The sequence below is a fragment of the Anomalospiza imberbis genome, chromosome 4, assembly GCF_031753505.1.
Source record: "Anomalospiza imberbis isolate Cuckoo-Finch-1a 21T00152 chromosome 4, ASM3175350v1, whole genome shotgun sequence".
NCBI classification, from domain to species: domain Eukaryota; kingdom Metazoa; phylum Chordata; class Aves; order Passeriformes; family Viduidae; genus Anomalospiza; species Anomalospiza imberbis.
The window spans coordinates 32,219,846-32,236,665 of record NC_089684.1 but is presented as its reverse complement, the minus strand read 5'-3'; the positions used below and the strand labels follow the sequence as shown (position 1 = coordinate 32,236,665).

Below are 16,820 nucleotides of genomic sequence, written 5' to 3'. Positions count from 1 at the left end.
TATAAAGGTATTCTATGAAACTATGAATTCTCTCTTGGCTCTTGAATCATATTTGGTCTAAATTACCTCACACTTATTTGTAGTCTTTTTCCCTGTTCTAACTAGTTAGTGTGCTAATTTTCACAAATATGTTTATGTTCTTTTTCTGTAATAATTAAAAATTAAATTATTTTAAAATATGCAATACATTCATCTCCCTTTGAAATCAATGTAGAATACATGCTTTGTAATCCTTCTAAAAAGCCTGCTTGCAGTTGCTTTGGGTACTACAGGCAAAACATTGTTTACATCCATTCCTTTTGCTGCCAGTGGAATTCTTTAATATAACAAGTCAGTCTGCTGAGTATCTCCTATGGCCCAGACATTTCTGGTATTTGTAACTGCTTTCAGGATTTCAATCACAAAGAGAAATGCTGAAACTGTTGCTAAGCGAATGCCTTCCTTTATCAGCAGCGAAGACATTTCAAGACATCTAATTCAAATTAAGAAATTAGAACCAATTATTTTGGCAAACAGATTGTTTGGGATCTTGATGACATCTCAATAGCTAGAGAGTATGACAGACTATCCACAGACACATAAGGAGCTACATACATGCAGACATTTTCATTGCTGCATCCCATAAAACCAGACCCATGAATTAATAGACTCAAAAATCAATAAAACATTGGCCACATTAAAACACAGTGCTAAGCACCAATGAGAAGACAGTTTCTAGTTAAAGTCCTGGGAAAAATAGGAACTTATGTGTGTCCGGGCACTTCTTCTCCCCCAGAGTAATTGTTACTGGCCTAATTCCTTCATCTGTTTTTTTCTCCTGAATAGTCTCTAGCAGGTGCCATATTTAATAAAAATGCTCCCAGTCCCGAGCAATGCACTGGAGTTAATAATGGAGTGGCAAAGTTATAATGCTCCTTAATCTGTTTTCACTTGGTTAACCTGAAAATAATGTCCGCCTGCCCTACTGGCAGCTCCAAAGACTACAGAGAACAGGTGGGGTGTTTTCTTTCCAGGAAATGTCAGTTTGATGTCTGGAAGCAGATGTAGTTTTCCCCGACTCAGTGCGGGTCTATCTTCTAACTTAATCGGAGCTCTAAATAGCTGACAGGTGATAATACATCTAGTCAGCTCTAAGCATATTCTGACTACACTGCCAGCTAGTAAAGGGGAAACTTTCTCTTCTGCAAAAAAGTGAACACCTTTTAGAGCAAGAAAGTATGTTTAAAAAACTTTCTGATTAGAAAATCAAGTCAGATTGATATAGCAATAGATCTACGTAAGTGTTGGATCTGCGTGCATAGAAACTTTATCATGATATATTGGTGATCTGGTATTAAAAATAGCTTTCAGGGAAGAAGAGATCATTATTTAAATCTCCATTCTAGGCACCTATAAGTAAAGGAAGATACAGAATTGTATATGTAATCCAAGCTCTGATGTCAGCTCTACGGCAAGAATCTAAGCCTAAATTCATAAGTAGTATTTTTTCTTTCAGAAACCCATTTTGAGCATTTTGGGTGGCTCCAGTGTGGTTCCATTAGTGCAGTTCTCATGGGCTGAAAACTTCTTCTCCAGGCTGTGGTACTCTTTTGGTGGCTTCTGCAGTCACACTAGATATTCCAGGCTTGCATTACTCAGTTTTTCTGAGAGAAGTGAGAGAGCAGAGAAAAATGAAAGGAGTTCTAGTATTAGTTTTTTCCACTCTCTCTCTCTCAATCCTTCTATTTCCGTTCAGCCCGCCCTGGTTTGAACAAGGACCATCTGTTCCTCTCACCTTCCAATTCTCCACAGAAGTTGGTCCAACATGTAGAAAGCAATATTTTCTTCCATAATAATTTATTCTCTGAGAGTTGCACCACTGATGATACTCAGCTAATACCCAACTTCCATTTCCTGTTCCTGATTGTTCTTGGTGAGTATTGTTGCAAATTGTGTCCCCTAAAGTGAATATTTCATATAATAATGAGATAGCATCTTACCCCAGGTTACGGTAAATTTCTGATTTGAATTACTCTGCTCAAAGGTTGTTGGAAGGGAAATAATTTTCCAAACCTAATTTTTAGGAGAACAGTGATTTTGAGCTGTATAAAGTGAAATTCTGAATAACTCACCAGGTGGATGGTCTTGTCTTTTGGCATTGTGAACTGCAGGAATTCAGATTATGTGTGTAGATAACAGACAGACAGATTGACTGACTGACCAACCCACTGACCAACTTTATTTGCTAAGCCTGAGATTAATGGAACAAAATTCTCTAGCAACTTAAAACTTCCTGAAAAACAAGATTTAAAATAGAAAGGATGACACAATTCTAACAATAGCATTGTGAATGAAAACATTGTCATTCTGAATGGAGATCTACTTGAGACAAATTGAATAACAATGCTCTTTTTCTTCATAAAGGCCATTAAAATTTTTAAGGCTATGGGACCTGGATAGAAATAGGTTTTAAAAAGCAATGAGGAAAGACTAACGCTCATTGCTAAATACTTACTTGAAGAGCCCAATTAGGTAACAGTTTGTGTTAATTTGTGCTCTCTGCTAAATCTAGGCTGAAAAGCCTCATTTTTACATTGGTTCAGATGAAAAAAAAAACCACTCTTTTTTTTCCTAAGTATCACCACATAAATATTACGAATTCTTTTAGGAGTGTGAAATATTTTTTTTCCTATTGCAATGGGAGATAAATGTTATTTTTGCATAGCACCAAAATACAGAAATCCACCAAGAACATTTCGCTATGCCTCACTATGCTGTTTCAATGGAGTATCTCTGGAAATATTGCAGTTTTCTATTGTTTTTTGGAAGTGCTAATATTAGCATGAGCTCTGATAAGAATTATTTAAGAACCTAATTGCATGCTCTCTATTTGGCATTTGAATTTTGCATCTTTGGAATTCATCTTTTCAGAGTGCTTAATTTAGTTTCTATTAATACCCTGTAATTTAATAATTGTAGTGGGAGGCTAGGGAGAATATGGAACAAGGAAAGATTTGCATATTTCTTTGATACAGCAGTTTGTGATAGGCTCTGGCTTCTTTTTTTTTATTTTAGACTGATCTTTAAAAGCAGTTTTGCTAAGGCTGGTGTGAATACTATGGAGCATGGAGAGACCAGATGGGGAGACCGTTTATCCTTTATTCCAGTCACTTGTCATATGACTAAGGAAAGGCTGAATCAATCCATCAGAGTTCTGCAAAACACTATTAAGTAATGTAGTTCTTGATTAAATCTTGCTTGCAATGTAGATATCAGCCTGAAGAAATGATCTTCTAAACTAAATCTTACTATGAAAGCAGAAAACAAATATTGCTTTTTTTTTTCTGTTGCCCTTAGACTATGTTGAAAAGCACATCTAAAAAAAAATGTGGCTGTGATTTCATGTTTGAGTTTTTGCCTGTTAAAACATATTACTACAGGCCTCTGTTTTTTGCTCTTGTAACCCGAATTAGAAAATAGCATGCAAGAAAGAAATCTTCTGGAAAGATTGGCTAATGGCTGTGTAAACAGCAAATGCTTGCCACATATGGGCATTAGGAGATTTTGTTGCAAAGACTCAGTGACTACTGTTAACAGGGTAGAGCTCTGAAATGTGATAGCAAGGAAGATCTTTTGAGAGAGGCTTGGAAGTTGTTTGGCAAAAGCCTTTCCAGAGGCTTTAGGACCTTGGGACTCAGGGCCTGTGCAAAAAAAGGACTACAGCAGCTAAAAGACAAGGCTGGGCTGTGCTGCTTGGATCTTCTGCAAGGGCGTGGAGTGATACGAGTGATGGAACACAGAACTGTGAGGCTATACCTTGAATCCTGTGTTCACCTTGGGTCTCTTCACAACAAGAAGGACATTGAGGTTTGGGAGCATGTCCAGAGAAGAGCAATGGAGCTGGGAAAGAGTCTGGAGCACAGATCTGATGAAGAGCAGCAGAGGGAGCTGAGGGTGTTTATCCGGGAGAAAGAAAGCCTCAAAAGTGACCTTGTCATTCTCAACAACTGCCTTAAAGGAAACTGTTACCAGGTAAGGGTCAGTCTCTTCTCCCAAGTAAAAAGTGACAAGACAAAAGAAAATGGCATCAAGTTGTACCAGGGGGGATTCACCTTGGATATTAGGAAAAATTTCTTCACTGAAAGGGTTGAACAGTATTGGAGTGGGATGACTAGGGAAGTAGTAGAGTTGCCAACTCTGGAAGCATTAAAAAAGCTTGGAGACATGGTGTAGTGGTGGACTTGGCAGTGCTGAGTTAATGGATGGACTTCCATTAACTCAGATGGTGATCTTAGAGGTGTCTTCCAACCTAAATGATTCTACGATAGTCAACAAAACAGGGCTTAAGAGGAGTCACCTCAAGCATTTGCATGTAAGCAAGAAAATGCCTGCAAAGCGTCATTATGGGAAACCTTTTCCTGACCTGTTCTGGGAAATCCATGTACTAATTCTTTACTGTGAGGGTGTTCTGAGCCCTGCCACTGCCTTCCTGATAGGTTTTGGAGCCGGCACCTTCAAAGATATCCAAAAGTCATGGTCCTAGACAACCTGCTGAAGGTGTCCATGACTGTAACGGAGCTTCAACAAGATGAGCTGCAGAGGCCCTTCCCAGCCTCAGCCATTCCATAACTCTGTGAGCTGATGAGAAAATTGGAAAAGGCTACTAAATATTTTGATGGTCCTGAAAGAAGCGGGCTCCCTGCTGCAGGTTTGACCAGGGTGGACTAAAAGTTTCAGGAGCCTTCTTTAATAATGATGAGTAGAAAACCTCAGTTTCTAGTCTCAGTCTACCTTTTTTAGCTTTGGAGAACATGGCCAGGATACAGCAAGTATTAATGGGGACTAAAGAGTGTAAAAATACTCACACTCATGGAAGCAGGGATCTGAGTAACTACCCAGTTTGCATTTCCAGTGACTGTTCCCTTTCCTCAAATAACATTACCTTCTGCTTTTCTTGTTAATAGGGAAAGATCCTAAATTTCTCTACAGATTTTACATGGAAATAATTTTAACTACCCTATTTAAAGGGCTAAACACAGATTATAATTGGAATGGTATTTGAGGTCACTCAAATAAACAAAGTGCATTGAGAGGAGAGATTTGACAAGGAACCCCAGTCTAATAAATTTTTATTTGGTTGGATTACAACCATGCATGGATTATAAATGTCATAGCAATTCTGTAGACAATTTTCCATCAATTAATAATAATATCCCTGAAAAAATACCCTAGATGCTTTGCACCATATTGCCATTTCTCTGCTTGCTCTGGAAAGATCGAGAATGATAGAAATACTTGCCACAAGTCTCTGCACTTTACACAGAAGTTTCCCTTTTTGTGACAGTGGATATTTGATGCCATGAATCTATGGATCATAATATTTAATCTTCCCATCTTCTCAGAGCAAAAATATTCTAAGTAAATTTTTTGTATCTGTGAGAGCTGAAAATACAGAGAATAAGAAAATTTAGGAGTCCCAAAAGCATAAAATAGTTTTATCTATAGTTATTCATATAGATCAGTTGATTCTTACAGAAGAAGTGTTGATTTACCAAGATAAAATGGCAAATTCTTAAAGGACAAAAGATGTGTTTATTGCTAACTATGTACTGGCTTTCAATTGATCAGGAGTTTTTTTTCTCCCAGATATAAAAAAATTATTGAAAAATACGTCCTGGAAAAATGAGCTGTATGTATTATCTCTGAAATTCTTGATTTAGCATTTTTATTTCAACATTTCTATCTCAACACCTGACTCCCCGGCCACTTCCTCTGAAAGCAAATGTTGACTTTTCAGGAAATTATGAGCTTTGTTGAATGTTTTGAATTTGACTAAAGGCTGAGTAAGGATTACTTGTATGAAAGAGTTTTTATAGCAACAACTTCCCAGATGTGTGGGTATGTTTGAATTTTTCAGGAGTGTTGTACAAGGACATGATGTAATGTTCTGTTGTGAACTCCTAACTTTCTCAGTTTTTCAGAGTTAAAAAGGAATTCTTGCTTCAAAAGCAGCAGTAGGAATAATTTTGTTCTTTAGCAAACAGTCTTGGACAGATTGCAGAAATATGTTAAATAATTATTACATTAAGTTTGAATGTTCTATTAAATTAATTGCAATATTATGTAAAATTAGTTTAATTAATTTATTTTACAAGGACTGCAATGAAATGTATAGAAATTTGTAATTAGTATTTTAAATAATACAGTGAATCTTACAATAATTTAATTGTGTATTTAAAGATAATACAGGTACAAACTGGAAAAAAATAATTTATACGTATGTGCATATACATGCTTGATGTGTAGATTTTACACACACAAATATATATTTATATTTATAGAAATATGACTGGGGAGCTAGTAAATAAAGCAGAAATTAAATAATCTTGGATAGCCAGCCTTCAGATGTCCTCCCTGTGCTTAGTCAGACAAATGAATTTCTGCATCCAGGTGCCCAAATCTGTTTGCACCTCCAGTTCCTTGTACGTGGGTTTTTAGCAGCATGGAGTGATGACTGGATGTGTATTTAACCAGCCTGATCTGAGCATTTGGGGAAGCTGGTTACTGGCGCATGCTGTAGCATGATAAATTAGCAAGGAAGTACAGATGCAGTGACTGTTTCCCCACTGAATATGACTGAAGACAATAAAGACTTCAGAATATTAGGAAATAATTGTGGTGTCTGTTGTCAACTTGATGCACAGTTTTATAAGGGAAATAAACCTTTTCAATTTATTTCTTTCTTGCTCAATATTTCTCTCTCTCCTTTCTCATGTGGCCTGTCAGCCATGTGGATATTTTGCTGAAAGAATAAAGACAGATATATGAGTAGGAAGGGAGAGAGAACTCAGTATAACTACATTTTCCTTTCATATATGTCTTTTCCTTTGGTATATTTCCCTTCAAGAACATTCACAGGGTGAAAACAACATAAGGGCTACTGAAAATATGTAGCAATGTACTGCATGTTTCTTATCCTCATTAATTCAAGACAGATAACATTTGAATGTAAAATAGTCCTCAATATCACTACAAAAAATGGAAATACAAGATGAGCAATGTGGCATTTGTTTCAATGATCTTAGAATGAAGTTCAGTGCACCACAAGGGCCTATGGCATAAATATTCAGTAGTGTTCAGTTTTTTCAACCCGCATGTGAGAAGGTTCAAGAAGAAGCACTATGGGACGGCTAATCTGCTTTTCCAAACCAAATTGGTGTGTAGACTCTACTTCTAAACCCTGGCTAAGGAGTTCAACCACTGTGGGGAACTACTTGCTGTTCACATCCACTGTTGGATGAGGTGTAAATCTCAGTTTTAAAGAAACTTAAAGGAGCCTGAGCACTCTGTGAGAGCGCCAACGGAGTGGAGACCCCACCAACCCCACAGACATCTATGTTATTGAATGTCAGGGAAGCGTTCTATTAAATTTCATGGGTTTATGGAAAGAATCTCTTCTATTTCATGCTGCATCAAGAGGATTTCAAATGAAGATTTGGGTACCTGATTGTCCAGTTTCAGACATTTTATTGAAAGATTTCTTCAGGGTTCAGGACTTTCCTCCTGTACTTCCTGTTCTTCCAGACCACTTGCTATGACTAGACTCAATCCCCTTTTTAAGATTCCTGGCATGCATAAGGAAAGATGAAGCCTTTTCTGTTTTGCTTCTATTATTGCAATTATGTGATGAAAAGGAGAATGCAATCCAAAATACAGAAGCCCAAAATCCTCAAATGCAAATGCTCTTGCAAATGAACCCTCTGCCCACATGGAGTGAAAAGATCCAGGCTCAGATTCATAGCCTGGCTCTTATTCTATGTATGAGACAGCTTACTGTAAGACCAAAATCAAATTATCTCTGTGTTCAGAAGACAGTTAAAACTGCATTAATCTCTGCACCATCTAATTTCATTTTCAGATTTTTGCATAGTTTGTCTTAGCTAATGAAGAATGCTGACAGAGCAAACCATGATGTGAAGAGGGGAGCTCAACTCTACTGTCTTTAAAATGGTTGTTTTCCAAACCCTTCTGGGCAGAATGACATGAACAGAATAACAAAACCGACTTCCAGCTCAAAATCTATTTTGGAAAGATTTATGTTAGTGCTAGAATATCAGGGATGCATTTTCAAGGAAGGATAAAAATGCTAGGAAAGTCTTTATTTTGTGAATATTTAATTCCTAAAGAATGAAAAGTTGCATAGGAAAGGAAGAGATTCTTTTTCATAATTTCAGATTGCATGTAAATGTCAACATACACAAGTGCATTTACAAAGTGATGTATTCTAAAAGCACCAATTTATTTGTACTAGACCATCATTTCAGTAGTTTTCTTTCAGACTGTTATTTTTGTATCAGGGAACCCAAATTAGGAACCTTGTGAAGTTTGAGATGTTTCTATTAATTTACACCAGATTCACTTTTTCTAATTCCTTCATGATTGGCTCAGAGTCTTTTATTTGACTTGGTTCTGCAGAAGATTAGCCCTCAATATTGAAAATATTTTTATTGAGACTGGTATATAAAGCTGACAGGGCAGCTTGAAAGCTGAGGGAGCCTTACAGTTGTACCTGCAAGGGCCAAAATGTTCTCCTGATTCAGCTGTGACTCCTGGATATGTCCAAATGCCATTCCTCCTTCACACAGGCAAGGCACCAAGTTCCAGGGATCCTATGTTTCTCTTTGCAGCCCTTATTCTGATGCACCCATCATTAAGCGATCCCCTTTGAGCAAAACTCAGGAGTTTCCTGTTCTTTCCCATTTAATCTCTTCATCAAGCTTGCATTTGGTCTAGTAAATGTCTTCTTGGAAAACTGAATTCAGGATCACATACTCAGGTAACATTCAGCCTTTCAAAATCAACTCAATCATCTCCCACTAGATGACTTAGAGCCTGCTCCACAATTAATTTTACCCTGGAAACCATAAAGATCTATATTCTCTTGAGAGAAATCTAAGGAGTTTTACTTTGGCTTGGTTTTGAGGAATGGCTGGTACAGGGGAATGTGAATTTGTATCCATTCCATTCAATGTTTATTATAATACAGGGAACATATTTGCACAGCAGTGTGATGGTGCAGAATTATACCACAGAAAATGTAAGCAATAGCACTTTCAGGACCCATAAAAAAGCCAAAGATAATGCCCTCCCATCCTCCTACCAATGTTTGTTTGTCCCACAGCAGTAAGACCACCCTTTATTGGCAAATGCAGTTATCTCACTTGGCATCTGAAGAGCTTCAACACCAAGCAGACTGCGGCTCTTTCTTCTCTCTCCTTAATACGCAGAGGATTACCCTTGTGAAGAACTACATAAATAGAAAATGTGATGGCTTTGCTTTAACTACAATAAGCCTGTCTCTTTTTTTTTTTTTTTCCCCGGCAACAGTTTAAAGTGTCAGTTTTGCATCCATATTAAGTGTGAATTCCCTTGTGTAAATACCATTAAGGTTAATAGAATTTTAGTTTTACTGCTTAATAAATTTCAGAGTGGATTAAGTTTTGAGAAATATGTAACCAGTCATAATGCACACAGCATAATCCCATATCAGCATACATATACTGTAGCTAAGTCTGGGAAGTGCTAACAGAGACATGGCGCGGCTTCATATTAAATATAAAGAAAATAGAATAGATTATTTTCAAGTTTGTAACCTAGCTAATATTTCAGTATAGTTTGTCTTTTATTGTTTATTGATTTTTTTCACTTCTACTCACTTTAAAATTGCATTCTTTCACATATTGTTCTTCTGGATTTAGAATAATAATGGATTATTTGAAATATCAGCTTTTCCAAGTTGTTAGAGCACAGTGCAATATTATATACCTAGTGATTACTGAACTCTTTGTACATTGAGTGAGTTGGTACTCAAATGCTTGGATTTTAAGGGAATCATCCCATTTTAAGGTAAGTTCCCATTACATATTTTGGGAAGATCCTAATGACTAACATACGTTGTACGCCACATACATTTAACAATGCATGTATCCAAAATTTATGGATCTGAAATTGATTTATAATAATAATTTCCTGTCAATTTCCTGTAAAATGACTGTATTTGTCACACAGGAGCTTTCAGAGACTCAGTTGTCTTTCTCCAAGTGCTGTTCCATTGGATTTACCAACTTTAAATGACATGTTGAAGGTATTGGAATGTTTCTTCTCTGGAGGCAGACAACATTCCTGAGCTTTTGGTCGTTGGTGCTGCTCTGAAGTCAAGGTGAGGCTGTGTCTCTGTGGGCTGGCAACCTTTCCCAGACCCTCATGCTTCTCAACAGCAAATTTAGCTAAAAAAAGCAGACAAAAGATCTAAGATTTCTATTGTTCCCACACCTCTGCTTTTGTAATAGAATTCTTTGCTTTTTCCCCACTGCTCACATCGCTCTGTATATCTCACTGTTTGTGTTGCAAGTGTGGTGATTTGGGAAATCTGCCTATGTATAGCTGTAAATTGCAGACAAGGTTGTGAAACAACAAAGTATCTGGTTATTAGTTATATTCAGGAGACTGACTGAAAATGTCAGTACAGTTTTCCATATTTACTATCTCAAAGAATTCTATATCCAGTAAGAATATTATTAATAGTTTTTTACATGCCAGCCCTGTAACTCTGCCTGTGACCTGAAAGCCAAGCTTTCATCCTTGCTTTTAATAAATGTTTTGCAGCAGAAACTTACAATACAATATTGCTGCCTCCTTGAGCCAGCATAGTACTGAGGACTGAGGCTGTGTTCATATCTTCATTGCTTCTGCAAACAGCTGAAGTAAAAAAGGAATAAGCTACAAAAAAACCTCCAAAAAACCAAACAAACCCAAACAAACAAGAAATTATTTTTTATTAAAAACAAAGAGTTGTGATCCTAAATAGTTACAGGAATATCAGTGGTTCAAAAATGTCTTCATTGTCCTTTTTAATGATTAAAACTTTCCTTTTAGTGTCTAAGGAAAACAGATACAATGGCATCCTTCTAAACAGACAAGGTGATTTATGCTTCTGTATTGTACATAATGTCTTAAAATTGCAAAGCAGCAAATATGGTTCCTTCACGTTAACAAGATTTAGCCAGGAATCTCAAGTATCAGTAAAGACCTCAGCCTATAGCTTCCTTCTCAAAAAAGGATTCCAGCTGATTCTGTTTGCTTTACCTTCCAGTGTTCCAGGTCATACTTGATTTCACATTCAGTCTCGTAAGTTTTTAGTGGTTGTCTGTTTGAAGCCTGAATACCTTTATTCCTGTTTCTATCTAAAAATGCTTTCCTTTACAAATCATCTGTACTTCTTTGTCTTTTCTGTGTGGCTATAAATTTTGGTTAGGTTTGCAACTGACTGTGTGACTAAGTTATATAATTATGTCTCTATTCAGTTTAAGGTAACATCCATCAGGGTGAGTTAGGCTGCTGTACCTCTGATGCTGGCAAATGCAATGTGTGCATTTATTGCTGCATTTTAAGCACAAATTACATAATAAATATTCTTTTTAACTTCGTACTTAATTAACTTTTGCCAAATATTATTATCCTAACTTTCAAGATAAGGAAACCGAGGCAGGTGACCAAGGCAATGTTACTTTGCCCCACCACAGCTATGAAGCGTGCTCCAGGCATTTAGCAAAAGCAACAAAAGGTCACAGAAATGGCCACTTAAAAACCAATAAATGATCTGTTTTAGAGTTTCCTAATTTTTTTGCCCACAGGAAAAATACTCGGCATCAGAATCTCATCAAAATGTGTCACCATTGTGGAGAGGCTGCCTCTTCTGAGCGGTGTACTTGTACAGCTGTGTGTGTGAACACTACAAATCAATTTTTAGGTAGCATGGATTTGTCTTGGAGAGCTGGCTAATGGCAGATTTTTCTTTATTTGTTCTATAATCATCTTGACCACTTTTGAGTGGTCAGTTTTTTTATTGATTTAAAAACATGTTCGTTCTTGTTGGTTTTGGCTTTTGTAATGAAATGTTTCTGCTGTTGCCTCCTGTGGCTTCCTACTATCCAGCCCCACTTCTGACACACCCCAGTGCTGATGAGACTTTGAGAAGTCACCAGGACAGTATCCAACAAAGGGAGTCTTGATGGGAGAGCCTCCAGTACAAAACCTGAAGAGACTAAGTGTAACCTGCAGAGGAAAAAATAATTTTCACATGACGCTTCTTTTTTTGGATTGTTCTCCAAATTATCAAAGGTTCTTTTTTTTTTTTTTTTTTTTCTTTAACTTGGGCAGAATAGGTAATAGAAAAGTTTAAATATGTGTATTATTTAAATCTTTATTTGGTAACAGATTATTTTATACAGTTCAACTCTATGGATATGGGTCTATTTTCCATAGATCCTGCCAAGACTTTCCATTCTGGGGCTTCCTGCTTATTTCTTCCAGCTGCTTCTCTTTCTTATCCCTTCTGTTGTTATTCTCCTCCTGTCTCCTTGTTTTCACTACCGATGGAGGAGAGGCTTGTTTAGACTTTGAAATCATAATATAAATGTTCTTGGCAATTGTTTTTTTCTATACTCTTTTTAATTATTCTCCTGCGATTCCAATTGTATTTTCCAGTTGGAGACCATCACAGAGAACTGTGTTGCTCAGCCAGAATGTTAAAGGTGCAAATAATCTCTTGAGAGGATTCATAAGGAAGATGTTTGACATTGAGACACAGCAGGAGTAACACAGTCGCCAAAATGGTGTTGGCTGTGTCCACGTGATGCAGGAAGGAAAACTTCTTATGCAGCTCTACATCTCCTGCTTAGTCCTTAACCTGTGCCACTAAGTCTGTCTGTAACACAAAACCTCCTGCCAAACTCACCATGACAGATCACCATCAACAATAGTGGGATTCGTGAGACTTGTTGGCCCAATCTGCTCCAATGGGGTGGAGTAAAAGTATGAAATAGGACTGTGCATGTGCCTGTGTGCATCATTTGAAGCCTCTGCTGTAGTAATGACAGATAGTTAAAAAAAAAACCCAAACCAAAGAAGCCCCCACAATAAACAAACAAAACAACAAACCAAACAAAACCAAACCAAAGCAAATAAAAAACCAAAACAAAGAAGCAAACAAAACCCACTCCATTTATTTACATTCTTTTACATCTGTGGAAGTCATTTGACCACCTGGTAGTCTGATGGCACTAATGCTAGTCCTCTTAGGGAATTGGTCCTTCCTCCTGCAAAAATAACCACTGCCATGGAGGCAGCAAAGTGCTGTTTTCTCACATCTGAAAGTATTTGCAGAATGAAGTCCTTTGTTTGTTTTTTTTTGCCTCTGTGTGTGCGTTGGTTTTCTCTACTTTTGGAACATATTAGAAAGCATCCTGCTCTCGTTATTCTTTTTAAATAGTCTATTTTCTGTAGAAAGTAATATCCACATGGTAAACTCCTATTCATCAGGACTGTGCCAAATATGTGCCATTTTATAGCTAAATATATGTTATTTTATTTTACTTTAAAGTGAGCCAAAATACATACCAAGAACATAGCTCTGGATGGTATTGGTCCTATATTCAAATGAGTATTTACTGTGTGAGGCACTTCTGTGCAACAAGCTGAGTTTGTAAGGGTCTGCTTTATGAATGCAAAGCAGAAAGCAGTATTTCTTCCTCCTCTTACTGTGAATTTACCTTTTATTGGAAAAACATGGATTTTCTTGCTAGTCTTGAGGAAGAATGTCAAGCATGACATTATGTACTTGATGCAATTGTACCTGTCTCCCTAGTACTCCCTTTTCACTTGAATTTTAAGAGTGTTTCTCCAGGGAACATAAAGAAGAGGGCATTCAGTTTGAGGAAAATAAAAGGTTAGCACTTAGGACCTTCTGTGTCAACTCTAATATCATTCTGTAGATGGCTGGCTGATGTACAATGGTGTATTTTGATCCCATTTTTTATTCCCTCTCATTGGGTACTAATAAGTCTTTCCTCTTCTCATGTTCTGATAATATTTTTCTTCCTTGACTTGGTCAAGATGAGAAAAATTTCCTACACAAACTCTCCCCTTCCTTTACTATTCACTAAAGTAAGACCAAACATCAGGCAAGATTAAATGAAAGAGGAAGATTTCTGATGTTACAGGACCACATGGTAAATAGCTTTCATTTTCATTATTTTGCTTCATAAAATGTTAAAATGGTCTCTTTTTCTCTCTGTAAGGATTGCATTTTACATGTCTGACTCCAATTTTCTTTTTCTAAAAACAGTCAAAAACATTACAGAGCAACTGTGTTAGCAAATGCTAAAACTGAATAAACTGAATGCTTTAGCATGGCCAGATTAAGGATGTGTTAGGGTGTTTATAAAGTGAAAAACAAAAGTTTATAAAGAATTAAGAGCAATTCAAAACAGAAATAGTTCCTCCTTCAACAGTTGGAAAAGAGTTCTAAATGGCCTGAAAACATACTGACCTGGAAGAAGCCAGTAATGGAGACTAGGAATAACTTTAAAATTTCACATCTTAGTTGGGCAGTGGAAATTAGATTTGCTTGCAAATACAGCATGGTTCTATAAAAGAAGTCAATTCTTCACTTTAGCTAATAATTTCTTTATTTAGCATATGAGCTTCATCTTATTGAAAACAGCCCAAAGAGTCATCCTGATTTTTCTGAATAATTTCAACTGGGAAAAGAACTTCATTAACCTTGTCTAAATTATGTAGAATTTGGGGCTTTGGTTTTGAAAAGTTATTGACCTTTGTTACCAAGTTTCTAGTTATTAAACTTCTGATTTTCTTCTAACTAATATAGTTTTTTATTGTTTCTTTACCACAGCATTTTCCAGTTTAAAGTCAAAGAAAACTGAAGTGTCAGCTGCGTTAGCAACTTCTTCAGTGAGAGAAGAAAATCACCTCTCTTATCAGGATTTCTGGTGCCACTGTGTGAAAAGTAACTGGTGAAGCGTTTAGAATGCAATTCCAGTGTAGAGAAATTCCTTTGTAGGGAAAAAAATACTATATTTGAGACTGAGCAAGACAGGATTCCTTCATGCTGAAGACCTGCTTAATGAGGACATAAAAGTGAAAATCCAGCCGGTTACAAGATATTAGAGCACTTTAAAAAAACATATGTATCAGTTTGATAGGGTGAATCAGTGTGCAGTGTGCATACTGGGGTCAATGTTCAAAACTCTCATAATGAATTGATAAGGAAAATGTAAAATTCCTAGAGCAACATACAAGTCAATGAATCTCTTTATTTAGGCCTTTTTTTCTTAAAGCCATATAAGGGACAAATTTTTATTCTGACAGTCATCCTTCTGTGAAAATGCAGGAAATATTTCAGAACTGGTGGCCTAAGAGAGTAAATGGCACCTCTAATTTTTCTCGATGGATGCAGTTCTACCTCAGTCTCTGAAACTGGCCTGTCTGCTGTGCAGCATGGCGGCAAGTACTGAGCACTGCAGGAAGTTTGAGTTTGTTTCTTCCTGCATGCACAGCTCATGACTGATGCAAGAAAATTGTTAAGGGATGTTGTTTTCGCAGAGTATTTTTCCCCATTGCCACACAGGCACACCAGCAGCTGGTTCAGCATCCAGCCCACCTGGAAGTGTGAGGCAATGGGAACTCTCTAAAATAGATGTGCTGCTGAGGGATGAGTATCTATCCTCTGCCAGTGGATACCCTTTAGGAGTTTCCAATTGTCCATCCCCTGCTGTTCATGTTCATCCTGCCAAAACAAGATGCTTAAGCATCTGGCAGAAGGAAATCAATTGATTATCATTTCTGAGATTAAAAATGACCCGATAGGTTACCAGTTAACCACCCTCCTGCTGGCTAGTTTGAAGGCACAAGAAGGTTGCATATGAATAACTGATGCTTCAGCTTTCAGGATAACCTGGGTACAGAGGGATTCTACCTGCTTCCTCTCAGTGGAAAGTGTAGGGTAGTTGGAAAGCTTCTTTTTTTGTTTTCCTCCATCCTTTTCAATAGAAATGCAAAATTCAATCTTGTGAATCGATGCTGCTTTGGGTCACATAGTCTGGCTCTGTTCAGCTACTAAAAAGAATTGCCTGTTCCAGTCTTTTTCATTATTTTAGTTATTTTATTTTCTATTATTTGTCATTTCCTAATTTTTATTATACACTAAAATGTTATATTATTATATTTCAATTTTTTCCTAAAAATTCTTCTGCTGTACTCTTGACCTTGTAAATAATGCCTTATCAAGGGCTGAACCCTGTTCTACATTATCCCCAGCCAGCTGCAGCCCATAGCTGTCTGTCCAGCTGTGCTCAGGGAGCAGCAGCCCCCACACCTCTGCCTTGCCGGGTCCAGGTGCTGGGGGTCAACTCCTCCCATTTCCCCTAAATCCAAACTTTACTGGCCACTTTATGGTAAACCTGGTGACTTGTGCTGCCAATTATTGCAGCCAGGGCATGTTTTCTGTGAAATTTACAGTTGTTCTGATATTCATTGGTACATATGCTTGCTTTACATACCTCTTTGGAGGAATTAAATGGTGTTTAGTGGAATGACAATATGTCACTCCAGATCTGCAAAAGGCAGTGTAAGGTCAGTGAAGAGAAGACTTCACCTTCCAATAGTCAGTTTCTATGTATAAATTGGCACTTGATGCTCATCAAAGAACAAGAAATATTGGATAGGCTCTAAATGTCCATTGTATTTTTGAGCCAGCTACCTGATGGAAGTCATCACTTATATGTAAATGAACTGTCAATGACTTGTCTCTGTTGGCAGTCGCTGGACTGTGAAGGGTATGTCTTAATAAGAACCAAAGCTCTTCACAGACTTTGATTTACTGGAAATAAAATAGAAAAGTCCTCTGAGACTACAAAGGACACTTGTTTCAGATAAAATGTCTAGACGGTAGCAATATATTTGGGGCTTTTATTATAGTGAAA

The 16,820-nt window shown here is 37.1% G+C and overlaps 1 long non-coding RNA gene across 2 annotated transcripts in view; it reads left to right on the top strand.

The window, feature by feature from the left end:
* LOC137473389 (uncharacterized) overlaps positions 1 to 15,112 on the top strand; it is a 108,312-nt gene extending 93,200 nt beyond the window's left edge. For both annotated transcript variants that reach the window (XR_010998755.1, XR_010998756.1), the window contains exon 4: positions 14,732 to 15,112. This is a non-coding gene — a long non-coding RNA (uncharacterized lncRNA). The remainder of the gene's footprint in view (positions 1 to 14,731) is intronic.
* Positions 15,113 to 16,820: the final 1,708 nt, after the last annotated feature.